This window comes from Vulpes lagopus, chromosome 5, assembly GCF_018345385.1.
Source record: "Vulpes lagopus strain Blue_001 chromosome 5, ASM1834538v1, whole genome shotgun sequence".
Classification (NCBI taxonomy): Eukaryota; Metazoa; Chordata; class Mammalia; order Carnivora; family Canidae; genus Vulpes; species Vulpes lagopus.
Window position 1 is genome coordinate 1,120,480 of NC_054828.1, and position 13,676 is coordinate 1,134,155.

The window sequence follows — 13,676 nt, forward strand, 5'->3', positions numbered from 1 at the left end:
TCAGCCACTCAGTTTATTAAAACAGCACCAGAAAATGAATACAATAAGCAGCAGAAAGAATTAAGGTCAAATCTCACAAAAAGATAAGAGAAAAAATAATGAAGAGCAGAAAGCATCTCCACAGATTATGAAACATCAGAAATCATAACCTCAAATTAAACCATATGAAAACTGCAACTTCTTTCAAAAGAGGCTAAAAATATTTAAAAATAATACAAAAGGACAACCTAAGTGAGGCTAGAAGAACACTGAAATGAGGTTATGGGTCTTAGGAAAACATGAGAAATAAAAGTAAAATAGTTTTTCGAGAATAAACACGAAGCTAGAAGCACCATGGGAACAAATAAACTCCACAACTGATTACTGAAGAGAAACAGAAGAGGAAAAGAATTTTTTTTTAATGAAAAAGGAGGAATAAAAAAGACCCCAGAGAAGTGAATGGAAAAGACGTAAAGAAGATCCAACACACACATAATCAGAGCACCTCCCCGACTCGCAAAAGTGGAGGGGACAAAGCCAGGGAATAGAAAGTAAAAACCTAAAAACCTTCCGTGGAGCCCCATAATGATAGAACATGCCGTGTGGAGGACAAATCTATGCTGAACGATGGCAAAAATGCTGTTCAGGCAAAAAAAAAAAGTCATTTTTACAGTAAAGAAAGCAAATTTACAGGGTGCCTGGGGAGCTCCATCAGTTGGGCATCTGCCTTCAGCTCAGATCATGATCTCAGGGTCCTGGGATCAAGTCCACATTGGGCCCCCTGCTCCTCGAGGAGTCTGTTTCTCCCTCTCCCTCTGTTGTTCCCCCTGCTCGTGCTCTCTATCAAGTAAATCAGTAAAATCTTAAAAAAAAAAAAAAAAAAAAGAAAGAAAGAAAGAAAGAAAGAAAAGAAAATTACCATGTGTTTGATTGACAGCAATGCTTTATGCTGGAAGACAAGAAAATAGTATTTAAGGTTTTTGAAGGAAAAAAAATGTGAACTGAAGACTTTACAACCAGTCAAACTGACTTTCAAGTACAAAGGACACATAAAAGCTATTATCGACATAAGAATTCAGGTAATATTTTCCGTGCGACCTTCCGAGAACCCCAGGAGAGAAGACATCTGAACCAGAAGTCAGGCGTGAGCCTTTAGCGTGGGTTTCCTGGCAGAGCTAAGGCTCACAAGGGTCTCTGGGAGAGATGCGCTAGGCTCTGAAATGACTGGAGGATGGAGGGACGGCAGGTCTGATGCAAACAGTAACTGCTGAGTCACGATATGGGGTAGTGTCACTGCTGGTGCCAGCCCGAGAGAGTGACACCGGCAGCGACAAGACCGTAAACAAGCAATTAGCGATGGCCTGGTGCTCTCCTGTCCTCCACCCTAGAGAACCTGGGTTCCTGTGGATAAGGGAGGTGGGGACATAACGTACAAAAAGTCCAATGAACAACGTTACTGCCTGTGGTCAGAGTACACACCCTGGCTTTGTCCACCGCAAAGATCCAGAAACCACCACCGATCCAACAGCACTGAGTGTCCCTCATGGGCAGATCGTGCTTCTGAACACCATTTCCCCTTAAAACAGACAGGGCCCCCTGTAGAATGGCTCCCCCAGGTCTGGGGCGGGAAGAGCACATGCCATGCCAGGGCATCATCGCACACCAGAGAGCAAGGGACCTTTGGGAACAAGCTGAGATTGTGTCCAAAGTGTGCAGCGCCAGCTTACAGAGACCCCTGCTGCCCAAACATGACACAATCTCAACACAAACGGGGACCGTGAATAAGATTTTAAAATTCACCCAATATGTTTAAAATCTGAGTTCATAACCTCAGTGGGTCACCTTTGGAGGATGACAGAAAAGTGATTCATTATTTTGAAAACTGGTAAAGAGAAGAACCAAGCATTTTTACCTGGGGTGTCCTGCAAGCACTACAGACCCAGGTACCAATGACGACAGCTCCCCCTTACAGGAGTCCAGCTCAGGAACATGGAAGCAGCCGCTCGGCCAGAACATCACAACGTCACCGTCTATAATGTGTTATGAATGAACACTTGTACATCTGGGCATCGTTGGCTCCCGGCATCACACAGGAGAGACACCAGGGGCACCTGGGTGCCTCAGCCAGGTGAGTGTCCTACTCTCCATCTCAGCTCAGGTCTTCATCTCAGGGTTGTGAGTTCAAGCCCCGCTCTGGGCTCCACGCCGGGCATGGGGCCTATTTTAAAAAAGAGACACCACACACAGGCACCTCCTCAACACGACACCCTGTGAGGGAGTCTCACCAGAGGCCAAACCCAAATCTTATCAAACCTCTATATCCAAGGACGGATTTCAAGGAAACCAAGGACAGATCAAAGTACACTGGAGGACTGCCATCAGCAAAGTCTCGACGGGGAGAAACACAAGTCCGACTGCGAAAAACTTCACGGGGGCTAGCGGGGAGCTACAGATAATACTACAACAGCTTCTGAATAAACACGGGAACATTAACTCCTATTTGGAGGGATGCGATGGGGTCATCAAACTATGAAGGAAGGAACTGCGCTAAGGGTGAGGTCAGCAGTTACGTCAGGAGGAGGGAAGCTGGGACACAGGACAGGGACGGGATACAGGGGAGGATTCTGGGGCCAGCAAAAGTTTACTTCTTCACCCAAGTGATGATCACAAAGACATCCATCTTATAATAACCCCTCAAGCTATACATTTACTTCACACAGTCTCTGTGTCTGTGCTATACCTTAAAATTAAAAAGGCTTGGGGATCCCTGGGTGGCTCAGTGGTTGAGTGTCTGCCTTCGGCTCAGGTTGTGATCCTGGGACCTGCGATCAAGTTCCACATGGGGCCCCCACAGGGAGCCTGCTTCTCCCTCTGCCTATGTCTCTGCCTCTCTCTGTGTGTCTCTCATGAATAAATAAAAATAATTAAAAAATTAAAATTAAAAAAATAAAGAGAAAACAATAATAATTACAATGAAAAAATACTCTTATAATCTTGATTTAGAGCAAAATAGAACTATCAAGGGAAGATGGACAAATCAGACTACACTAATATTAAGCAGCTAAAAAATCATGGAAATATGAATTAAAGCCACAATCACGTATGCCTTGTCAGATGGCTACATGCACGCACACGTGCACACACACACACACATACTCCGGCCTGACAACACTGGTGAAGGCCTGCGACAGACAAGCACCACCACACTGGGGTGCGCTTGCTAGCACCTGGTAAGACTGAACTCCACATACGGTATCATCCCATGACCAATCGGGGTCACACAACCAAGATGCTGCCGATGTGCAGAGAAGGACAAACCCAGGAAGGTTCATGGCAGTGTTCACAACGGTCAAGGGCTGGCTGCCGACTATATGCACCTGCCGCGATAGGTCCTCGCGGCGGGATATCCTACAGCAATGAAGGTAGAGAAACTGCCATCATACCCAGCAATCCAGCTAGAAAGAACACACACTGCGGGATCCCGGGATACGAACAACAGTGGTACAAGCTGCCAAAATTATTAACTTTAGGGCTGGGGGGATGGGGGCACAGGGGCAATTTTCCATCTCTTGACCTGGTGACCATTCACTGAGATGAGCACTTCTCTGCACGTATGTGATGCTTCACAGTAAGAGATAAGGGGCGCCTGGGTGGGATTTCAGCTCCGCTCAAAACCTCAGGCTCGTGGGATCAAGCCCCACGTTTGCTTGTCCCTTTCCCTCTACCCCCCACCCTGCTCACGTGTGCACGCTCACTCTCTTTTTGAAATAAGATCTTAAAAAAAATAAATAAAAATAAGAGTTAAAAGCTGGAAATCATCTAGGCATCCCTCGGCAGAGCCACCTGAGTGGCCCCCGATGCATCTGTCCCACCTGAGCAGGAGGGAGTGCTCCCGTGGCGGCCCACATGGCAGAGGAGAGGTGGCCCAGATGCCCTGGGTGTAAGCGTGTATCCAGACATATATGTCCTGAAGAGTATATGAAACTTAACTGCAATAATCATGAAAGACTTCCACTTTCGACTTTCTACATTTCTCTATTACTTTGCTAATTTTGTTCATATTACTTCATAATCATAAATAGCAATGATGTTGCTAATTTAGGAAAAATACTGTCATTTGATCTAGCAGTTAACTACTACAGAAAATATTTGCCTACTATTTCAGCACAAATTAAAGAAAAAAAAGAAGCAAGTTATCTTTGGTTTTCAAACCACAAAAGGATTATGTTACTGTGGCAGTTTTCATAATTCTAACATATGTGTAAAGAATAATTTGGTTTTTGCCACCTACCCCAAAACTCTGAAGAGGATTTCCCTGGAAGGCATCTGGAACTAGTTACGCCCTGGTTCTGACTCGACTCTCCAGCAAACAGAAATAGTGTAATCAAGGACACTGCGGAAAACACAGGAGCCTTCCGGAACCAACGTCGTCGCTGCCCTCGCAGCCTGGCTCCCCCAGGACAGGTGGCCGCCCCAGCTCTCTGCACCCCGAGGGCTCCCGGATGCTGGGCACCACAGCGATGAAGGAATCCTATTGTGCTCGGACGGTGAGCGCACAGATCCCAAATTAGGATGAGAGCCGGGGAGACGGAAAGAAGGCACCCCAAACCAAAGTCTCTGGACTCCATCGTACTTTTAGTTTCAAACAGAAAAATACCAAAAAGTAAAAGGAAGCTAATCAGAGGATCCTTTCCATAGGCTAGAAATGGTAAAATGCATGGCAATGTTCTCACTTGGAAAATCAACTTATTTTTTATTGAAAGAATGAAAGAAACCACCTTCCGACTCTGACGCGGAGGCAGGAGCGGCGGCGCGGGGGGGGGGGGGGGGGGGGGGGGGGCAGGCCAGCCCTCGCTGACTTCCAGAACACAGCGTCTATGTCACGATCGCAAACGCTCTGGCTACCAAACACATCTGATTTAAAATATATTTTTCCATTTTTTACATTGAAATCAAAGCCTATTAAAGGAACACTACAAAACATCAGGTCTCCCTGGGTCAGGCTGGCAAAGACCCAGAGCTGGGAACACCCTCCACCCTGAGGCTCTGAGTAGCAGGGCACTAACATCACATCCCCGCACCCAGGGGACCCCGAGTATGAAACAACACGTGCCCCCGGAGCCACCGTGGCGGGGCAGTCAAAGCTGGAAAACCACCCTCCAGGAAGGCCGGGAACACAGAAGCCAGAGGCAGGCACAGTGGAAACCGTACTTGCTACCTTTTATGACAGATGAGAGAGGAAACCAGAATTTCTGCAGGAAAAACAGAAATAAAAACAGTTGCCTATAAAAAGTGGAGGAAACAGGGATGTAAGATTTCTGCTATCTTTCATATGACTTTGACTTTTGAGCCACGTAACTATTTTGAACATAAAATTTAAAAATTCCAAACTGAAACAAAAAAAACTAACTGTATATAAAATAGGCAACATAACCACAGACAAAAGAATATTCATCAAGAGGCTTGTTGTCAAACACAGTACTTTATCCATAGTCAACTCAGGATGCACCAAGAACACAAGCACCCTGGGGGCGCCCTGCCGGCTCCATCGTGGGGCCTGGGGCTCGGAGCTTGCCCCGCAACTCTAGATCTCGAGGTCTGAGTTCGAGCCCCGCACGGGTGTAGAGATACTTAAATAAAATCTTAAAAACAAACACCAAAAGTGCCTTAAACTTTGCTAAGGAGCCCCATTAGTAGTAGTGACACAGTATTGTAATTTTACACCCTATCTTACGTATACTTGTTTTTTTTTTTTCTTTTTTAATATTTTATTTATTTATTCAGGAGACACACATAGAGAGGCAGAGACATAGGCAGAGGGAGACGCAGGCTCCCTGTGGGGAACCCGATGTAGGACTCGATCCCTGGACCCTGGGATCACACCCCGAGCTGAAGGCGAATGCTCAACCACTGAGCCACCTAGGTATCTCCTCTTACATATACTTGAACATAAAACAAATAATTATGCCAATGACAGTAAGAATCAAGATTTTCAGGATAAGGAAAAGAGAAATTTTCTAAATCAAAGAAATTAGGTAAATCCATATAATTTCAAACTTGCATTAAAAATATTGGTATGGAGATCCCTGGGTGGCTCAGTGGTTTAGCGCCTGCCTTTGGCCCAGGGCGGGATCCTGGAGCCCCGGGATCGAGTCCTGCATCGGGCTCCCTGCATGGAGCCTGCTTCTCCCTCCTCCTGTGTCTCTGCCTCTCCCCCTCTCTCTGTGTCTATCATAAATAAATGAATAAATAAATCTTTAAAATATATATATATACATATATCGGTATGAACTGACAATGCTTTAAAAAAAAGTTCCTTACTTCTGTCCATCAGCTGGGTCCTTACAGCAGCAATAATACGCAAACACAGTGAACACACCACCACGGAGCCCTTGGTTTCCAAATACTTTTCTGCACAGAAAGGGACCACAGCGCTCTGGAGCAATTGCTGCTGGCAGGTGGAAAAGGAGCCAGGGAAGTGCTCTCAGAATGATGGAGGGAGGACAGGAGCCCGCTCAGCGGGGCACCCAGCTGCTCAGCTACAACCTGCTCAACTACACCGTGTGAACATCAAAACACACACAGAAGACTTTAATAGACCCAAATGTAATGAATACATAAAAATCCATGACCCTGCACCAATATTCAAGAAAGAAAAAGGGAAAACAAAAGCATTTGCCACAGTGAAGCTAAATGCCCTGAGCGCTGCTCCCTGATGAGTGGGGATGAAGGGGGCGGGTCCAGCATCGGTCCTGCCTACTCAGGACATCCAATGTGGCCACACAGAGAAGAACACAGGGAAGCTGGCATCCGAAGCAGGACAGCCTCCAAGAGTGGTGTGGCAGGAAGCACACAGCATCACCTCTGTGAACATGTGCCGCCTGCTGCCCATCAAGCCTCTTGCCATCAGATCCCAGCATAGGGGCGAGCAGTCGGGGGGGGGGGGGGTGCGGAGCAGAGGAACAGGTCAGATTATGACACCGGCAAACCAGATCCAGAACACAGGGCACTCACAGGCCTAGTCTCTTCAGAAAGTCAATGTCACGGAAACAACTGGGTGGGCGGACATTACTCCCGAAGAAAAGAGACTTAAAGAGAGAAAATAATGACCTAAACCAGATTCTGGTTTGGAGAAATGGGCTACCAAAGACGACTGGGGCCAAGCAGGGAGACAGGAGCGGGGACTGGCCCGGGTGATGCCGAGACATCCCTGTCCCCATCCTAGACGTCGTCGGGCACCATGTGCTGGTCCTATAGAACAGTCCCCACCTGCCTCTTCTTTGGAGAAAAGGACATTTAGGGGTGAGTATCTGTGATTTCCTTTGAAAAAGTTCAGCAAGCAGCATCTGGGCAGAAGGTAGCGGTCAGGGTGACTCCGACCAGCGCTCTCTGTAAGTTAGAAACTTCATAATTCATACGTTTAAAACCCTGAAGCACACTTGTGTCCAACTCAAGGTTCACACGCTCTCAATGAGTCAGTAAGCCACAGCGACACTGCCGCCTGGTTCCCGCTTGGAGACAACAGTCTTCCCAGCAAGGTCATAAATTAAGATCTGGCCTCCGTCTGAGAGTACCTTTCACACATCCTGAGTGTGCGTAGGCATAACTAACACAGCCTTGGGGTGTGGCCAGAGCATCAAGCGCCTCGAAGCCAGAAGTTCCACAAGAGCCACTGTGCTCACAAAAAGGAAAACTAGAACCCAGAGCCGGCTGCGCCCTGAAGGGAGACAGAACCAAGAGCCAGGGACCGCTGTGAAGGGTTAAAGTTCAGAAACCCAGAACCAGAGCCGTTTCCATGAGATGTGGTCAGAAATCACGATAAGGCTACCTTGGAAACAAAGCACATTCCAAAGCAAGCAAACAGCCCATGCTAAGGTCAGCTGGTCTCCGTTCTGTCCCTGAAATGTTCTGGGTCACAGACCGGGGCTATTTGCTGGTTCTGCTCACTCGTTTTGTGGGTCCCCTCTACCCAACAGCAGCACCCTGCCTGCCTACCTTTTCCCATGGGGACAGGGCAGTCCCACGAGGAATAGGTCAGAAATTGCTGCTGTGGTTGGAAGCTACCAAGAGTTTTAGAGTGTCCTTTTACTTACAGGATGTGGATCACGGCCTCTGTGACAGAGTAACCGGAGCTCTCCCGGAAGAGCTCAGCGCTCCCGCTGCTGCTCCCTCGCCTGGCAAGTGAGCAGACCATCAGGGGCAGATGAGCCAGCGGTGGCCTTGGATGGAAACACGGCCCCTCATGGTTTACGTCTGTGAGGACAGTGAAGCAGGACAGAGCAGGTGCAGGGGGCCAGGGGCACTCGGTCCAGATCAAGGAACGGTCACACGGAGAACCCCAAGGTGGGCCGGCAGGGGACAGCCCGCCCACCCCAGGCCCAGGCCGCTGTCAGCGGTGGGTGAGTGCCAGGAAGGGCTGCACCGCAGATGCCCCTCAGGAGCACAGGCTGCCGCGGACACGGAGGCACCCACAGGGCTCAGGCTCAAGCAGTGGGGCCAGCTTCTCCGCCGCTTCTTCCCTAGGGCCTCCATCTGTGGCCCAGGCCCCTGAGGCTGGACTCCCCGAGAAGGGGTCTTCCTGGAACACACTTCTCGAACAGACTCTGCCCACCCCCTCTGCTCGCACCTGCCTGAATTTTCCTTGGGAGAACAGGCTGGCCCTTTATCTCTGGCTTAAGTCTATTCCCAGCATCAGGCTTAGGTTCCCTGAGGGCAAGGCCACCTTTTACAAACCACCGCTGCGCCCAGCAGGTAGGCTAGGCTGCCCTCAGCAGGTAGGCCTGTGCTGGGTACAGAGCAAGAGGCCAGGATCCTGAGTCCAGCACCTGTCTCCTCCAGGACCTCTGCCTCAGAAACAGGCAGCATGAGAAGGAAAGTCGCTAGCTTTCTCGCAGCAATGCTTTCCAGAACATCAACCACCTGGAGCACATCACCAAGTAATTAACGAGGAAGTGATCTGAGCCATCTCCGAATGGAGAGACACCGGGGGAAGGGAAGTGGAGTGAGGGAGGAGAGCAGGAAAGGGGGGTATAAAGAGGGCCAGCCCCTGGAAGGGGCGTGGACGGCACATCCGTGAGTCCAAACACTGCAGACACTACACTCATCAGGGCCAGGGGCGAACTGTGACACTATGCAGCTAGATTTGCTAAGAACAGAGCGTAAATAACAGATTCCTACAGCTCACGCTCTCAGGCCCTGGGATTTAAATAGTGCCTGAAAAACCAAATCGTCGTTAGAAGAACAACAGCCGAGGACTCGCAGCTCTGTGCTTTGCGCAGAGCAGCTCAGGAGGAAGCAGAACGCTGGAGACCAGAGCCACCGGAGGCGGAGGCTTGGATGCCAGCATCACTCAGCTGCTCCCCACCCCTCGAGGCAATCATCACCACCGCGTGCTGCGTGCTGGGGGGGGGGGGGGGGGAATCAGACCGGAGTTCACCAACTGAAGGAGCTGGGGCCGGGCGCAGACCACACGGCACTGACCACGATCACGGCTCCTCCTGCTGCGACAGCTGCACCTCCCAGTTCTGCTCACTGTCCCGACCCTACTCTGTGCTGGACAAGACACCCGGTTCCTCCGCTCTCTGAATATCCTGCATCGGCTCCATGGCACAGACGCGGAATTCAAGCCACTGCCCTAACAATTCACTTTAAATCTTTCTCCCCTGTGTTACAACATTCTTTCCACAGCATGAATTACTCACAAACCTCCTGATTTGCACGTAGTGATGTTAAAGAACAGAGCTTTCAGGTCCAAAATATCAGGAATAACCAGACCAGTGTGTGCGGGAGGGGGCGGCTGTCAGGTAATCACCTGTCAGGGAGAATAAGAGTCCAAGCTGTCCTCCAATACACGGGGATTAACCGTGTCCTTTGAAACGTTGAGAAGATTCACAGAAGACGTCTTGCCTTGTCCCATGTCTTCTTGAGAAAATGTGAAGTGTGACAGGGAGATAGGACCTGCATAAGGCTTTTAGGAGGCATGTGTCCTTGCACCAACATCCCGCAGAGGACTTCAAGGCAGAGCCCAACTCCTGCTCGCACTTTCCTCTTAAAAGGCAGCTTTGCTTAGTGACCAAAATCAATCCATAATTGAAATTTAGGGGACGCCCGGGGTGGCTCAGTGGTTGAGCATCTGCCTTCAGCTCAGGGAGTAGCCCCGGGGTCCCGGGATCAAGTCCTGCGTTGGCCTGCTTCTCCCTCTGCCTCTCCCTCTGGGTCTCTCATGAATAAATAAAATCTTTCTACAAAAACCCCGAAATGTGGCTTCTTTGTAGTATTTACTCAGAGACCTCAACTAAATCTTTTCAAGTCTCCTAATTTTTTTAATCACCACGATATATGCAAAACAACAAACATTCATATTCCTATATAAAAAGTCGCAAAGGGTGCCCCTGCTCTGGCAAACCAGCCTCACTGAAGTCTAAAGTGGATTTTTTAAAAGCTGTGCACTTGATGCAGACGGAGCTAACTTCAAAACAAACGACTTCCCTTTTTTTATACAAAGAGAAGGATGAGAGCAGCGGTGTCCTGGCTGGAGAGCGGCTCGCAGGGCTGCAGGGAGGTGCGGGGGTCCCCGGGGTCGCCGGGGGGAGGAGGGAGGGGGGCGAGCAGCTGCGATCCCCGACCAGGTGCGATTGCGCGGGGCGGGTGATTCGCATCGTGTTCACGAGATGCAGCGGCGGCGCCCAGACGGGCCAGCGAGCCTCCGCGGCATGTGCTTCCTGAGACATTTAACCGAGGCCGTCGGCGGGCTCTTCCTGGAAGCAGCGCGGAGCAGCGGACCCACCTGCAGCGCGGCCCGGCGGCGGCGGCCGGGGCTTGGGGAGGCCTCGGGGTCGCGCCCCCGGCCCCCGCCCCAACTTCCAGCACTCGGGGTGTTTTGTCCACACGCCGCCGCCGCCCGGAGAGCGCGCCCCAGGCCCGGCCCGCCCGGCCCGCCGCGCGCCAGCTGTCAGCCGCGGGCCCGGGGCGGGGGCGGGGGCGGGGGCGGGCGGGGTCCGGGCCCCCGGAGGCCGCGCCCGCCCGCCCCGCCCCCCGGCGCCCCGGCCCGCGCCCCCGGCGCCCCCCGCGCCCCCGGCCGCCCCCGCCCCCGCCGCGACCCCGACCCCGACCCCGCCGCGCGCCAGGACGGCCGGGCCCGGGGCGCCAGCCCGCGGAGAGCCGCAAGCCCCGGCCGCCCGCCCGCCCGCCGCACACTCACCGCGGCCGCGGGGCTCCGGGCGGCGCGGCTCCCGCCCTCCTGCGGACGATGGCCGGCGCGGGCGGGAGCTCCCATTCATTAGCCGCGGCTTTGTCTGCCCCCGCCGGCCCCTCCCGCCGCCGCCGCCGCCCGCCGCCCGCGACGCCGCCGGACGCTGCGCCCCTCCCAGGGCCCCGCGCGGCGCGGGGCGGGGCCGGGGGCGGGGCCGGGCGGCCCCAGGGACCCAGGCGCGGCGGACGGGGCGAGCCCGGGCCCAACGCGCACGCGCCGTCTCCCGCCCTCCGCCGGGACGGGCCGACCGCGCAGGCGCGGCCACGCCCCCGGGCCGGGCCGGCAGCGCAGGCGCGGTCCCCAGCCCCGGGCTGGTGCGGACCGGCCTCAGAGGCGCAGATTCCGCACGCCCGCCTGGTCCCCGCGCCCGGCCTCGGCCTCCCTCCCGCGCAGGCGCAGACTCCGCGCTCCGGCCTGGGCTCGGGCCTCCGCGCAGGCGCAGTCCGGGCGCGCTGGCGGGTGGGCGGCTGGAGGGTCTGCCCGCGGTGGCCCGGGGTACGGCGGTCCCGGCGGCGGTGCGGGGAGCCCAGGGCCGCAGGACGCGCCCAGACCCGCTTACCCCGGCGCGGCGCGAGCGTCCTCCGTGGCGCCCGGGGGCTCCGAGGGCTGCTGCGCCTTCGCGCCGGTGCATCTAAGCCCTTAAGTCTAAGGCGATAAGGTGCTTCCACGCGCGGCCTGCCCCCTGCACCCCAGGGATTAGAACGGGAGCCCCGTGGGGGCCGCGCCGCAGGCCTGGGGCTCTTGGCAGCCGCGGAATGGGGACGGGTGGGGATGGGTGCGGGCGGGTGCGGGCGCCCGGGGCTCGGGTCATGCAGCAGTGGGACAGTGTGCAGAGCAGCTGAGCAGCGCAGACCCGGCCTGGCCCCGAGCCCTGCTGTCACCCAGGTGCGGACGACAGCTGGCTGTAGGGCCCGGCGCAGGTGCGCACTGCCACGTGTCCGCGCTCCTGCTAGGGGCCAGGCCGCGCTGGCGGGACCCCGTGACTGCGGACCGAGGGCCCTCTCCCTTGCACTCGCTTGTTGTTTGTCCCGGCGGCCGCAGGCGGTGGCTCTTTATATATTTTGTTTTCACGGATGGATCGCGCCTCCCAGAGTGCTGCCTGCCACGGGGTATCGGTGATCCTGGGTACAGGCGGGGGCGGGGGGCAGCATGCACCAGGGCCACAGTCCAATCAAACCGGCCACCTGTGTGTGGGCTTTGGTTCGTTTGGGTTTTCTTATTGCCCCGACCTAAGCATATTTTCTCACTCTTTAGTGGCTGGGAAAGTCAAAATAAGAATAGTGTTTCATGACCTATGAAAATGCTATGAAATTCGAATGTCAGCGTCCTGATGGAGTTCACTGGGACCCGGCCCCACCCGCTCGCGCAGCGCTGCCTGCAGCCAGTTTCGCAACACGCAGGCCGAGTGGAGGAGTACTTGCAACATGTGACCACAGCAGCTAGGAGTATGTGCCACCAAACCGCTTGCAAAAAGGTGTGGACTCCGGCCCTAGATGAAGGAACAGCCCCTGCCGTGCTGCCTGCCCAGACACCTTCAGGGGCTCCCCTGCCACTCGAGGCCAGAGTGCTCGCAGCTGTGGTGACCAGGCCCACACCGCCCTCCCTCTAGGGAGGACTTGGCTGCAGCTACACTCGACCCACCTCGGGCCCTTCGTCCTGGCTGTTCCTCCAACTGCAGTGCTCTTCCTCAATTGACTGCCTGCCCACCCCCACCCCCACCTGCTCAGATCTTTGCCCAAATGCCACTGTGCTGGCGAGGCCACTGGACCCTCTCCTCTAAGGTAGCGCCCCTCCCCTCCCGGCTCCCGCAACTTCATTGCTCTCTGACGGGTGCCCAGCCTCCCCGACCTCAGCAGCCGCTCTGGGCGAGCAGCCGCTTCTCTGACACGTGCACTGATGAAGCCATGCCCGGCAGGAGCAGAGCAAGCACGTCTTGAGTCTTGGCAGGATAGGTGGTTGTGTCCCCAGGACTCCACGCCCAGGCGTGGACAGGAAAGGTTCCCCTAGCACAAGGGCAGCAACCGTTCCCAGGTCCACCCTCCCTCCTGCACCGTCCACATCCTGAGGGCCAGCCAGGTGTGGCCGGCTCTGACCCCTCCTGGGCAGGATTTTGCTGTGTGCACAGGACGGCCATATAGCTTAATGGCAGAGGAGCCCTGAAGTGCAGTGCTGGGAGCCGTGGAGCCAGCAGCGGTGCACACGGACCGCCTCTCGAGTCAGGATGCACGGTGGCCCGATTGAAGAGCTGTGTCCACATCTTTGAGGAGCACTCCACTCCCTCCTGGGAGACTGGCAGGATCATGAGGTGAAGGTGGCGGCAGGTGGACACCAAGCTGCCAGGATACACTGGGCACTGGCAGCAGTGAACCCAAAGGCTCCGTACTCCAGAATACCCCCAGCCCCCACCCCGTGATTCCCCCACCGGGTATCCCCCATCCCAGTGTCC

At 54.3% G+C, this 13,676-nt stretch overlaps 1 protein-coding gene across 1 annotated transcript in view; it reads right to left on the bottom strand.

Moving 5' to 3' along the window:
• Positions 1-11,342, bottom strand: part of ZBED4 (zinc finger BED-type containing 4) — a 32,727-nt gene extending 21,385 nt beyond the window's left edge. Inside the window, exon 1 of the mRNA XM_041756655.1 lies at positions 11,180-11,342. The gene's annotated coding sequence lies outside the window, so the exon portion shown is untranslated. The remainder of the gene's footprint in view (positions 1-11,179) is intronic.
• Between the last annotated feature and the right edge of the window lie 2,334 nt (positions 11,343-13,676).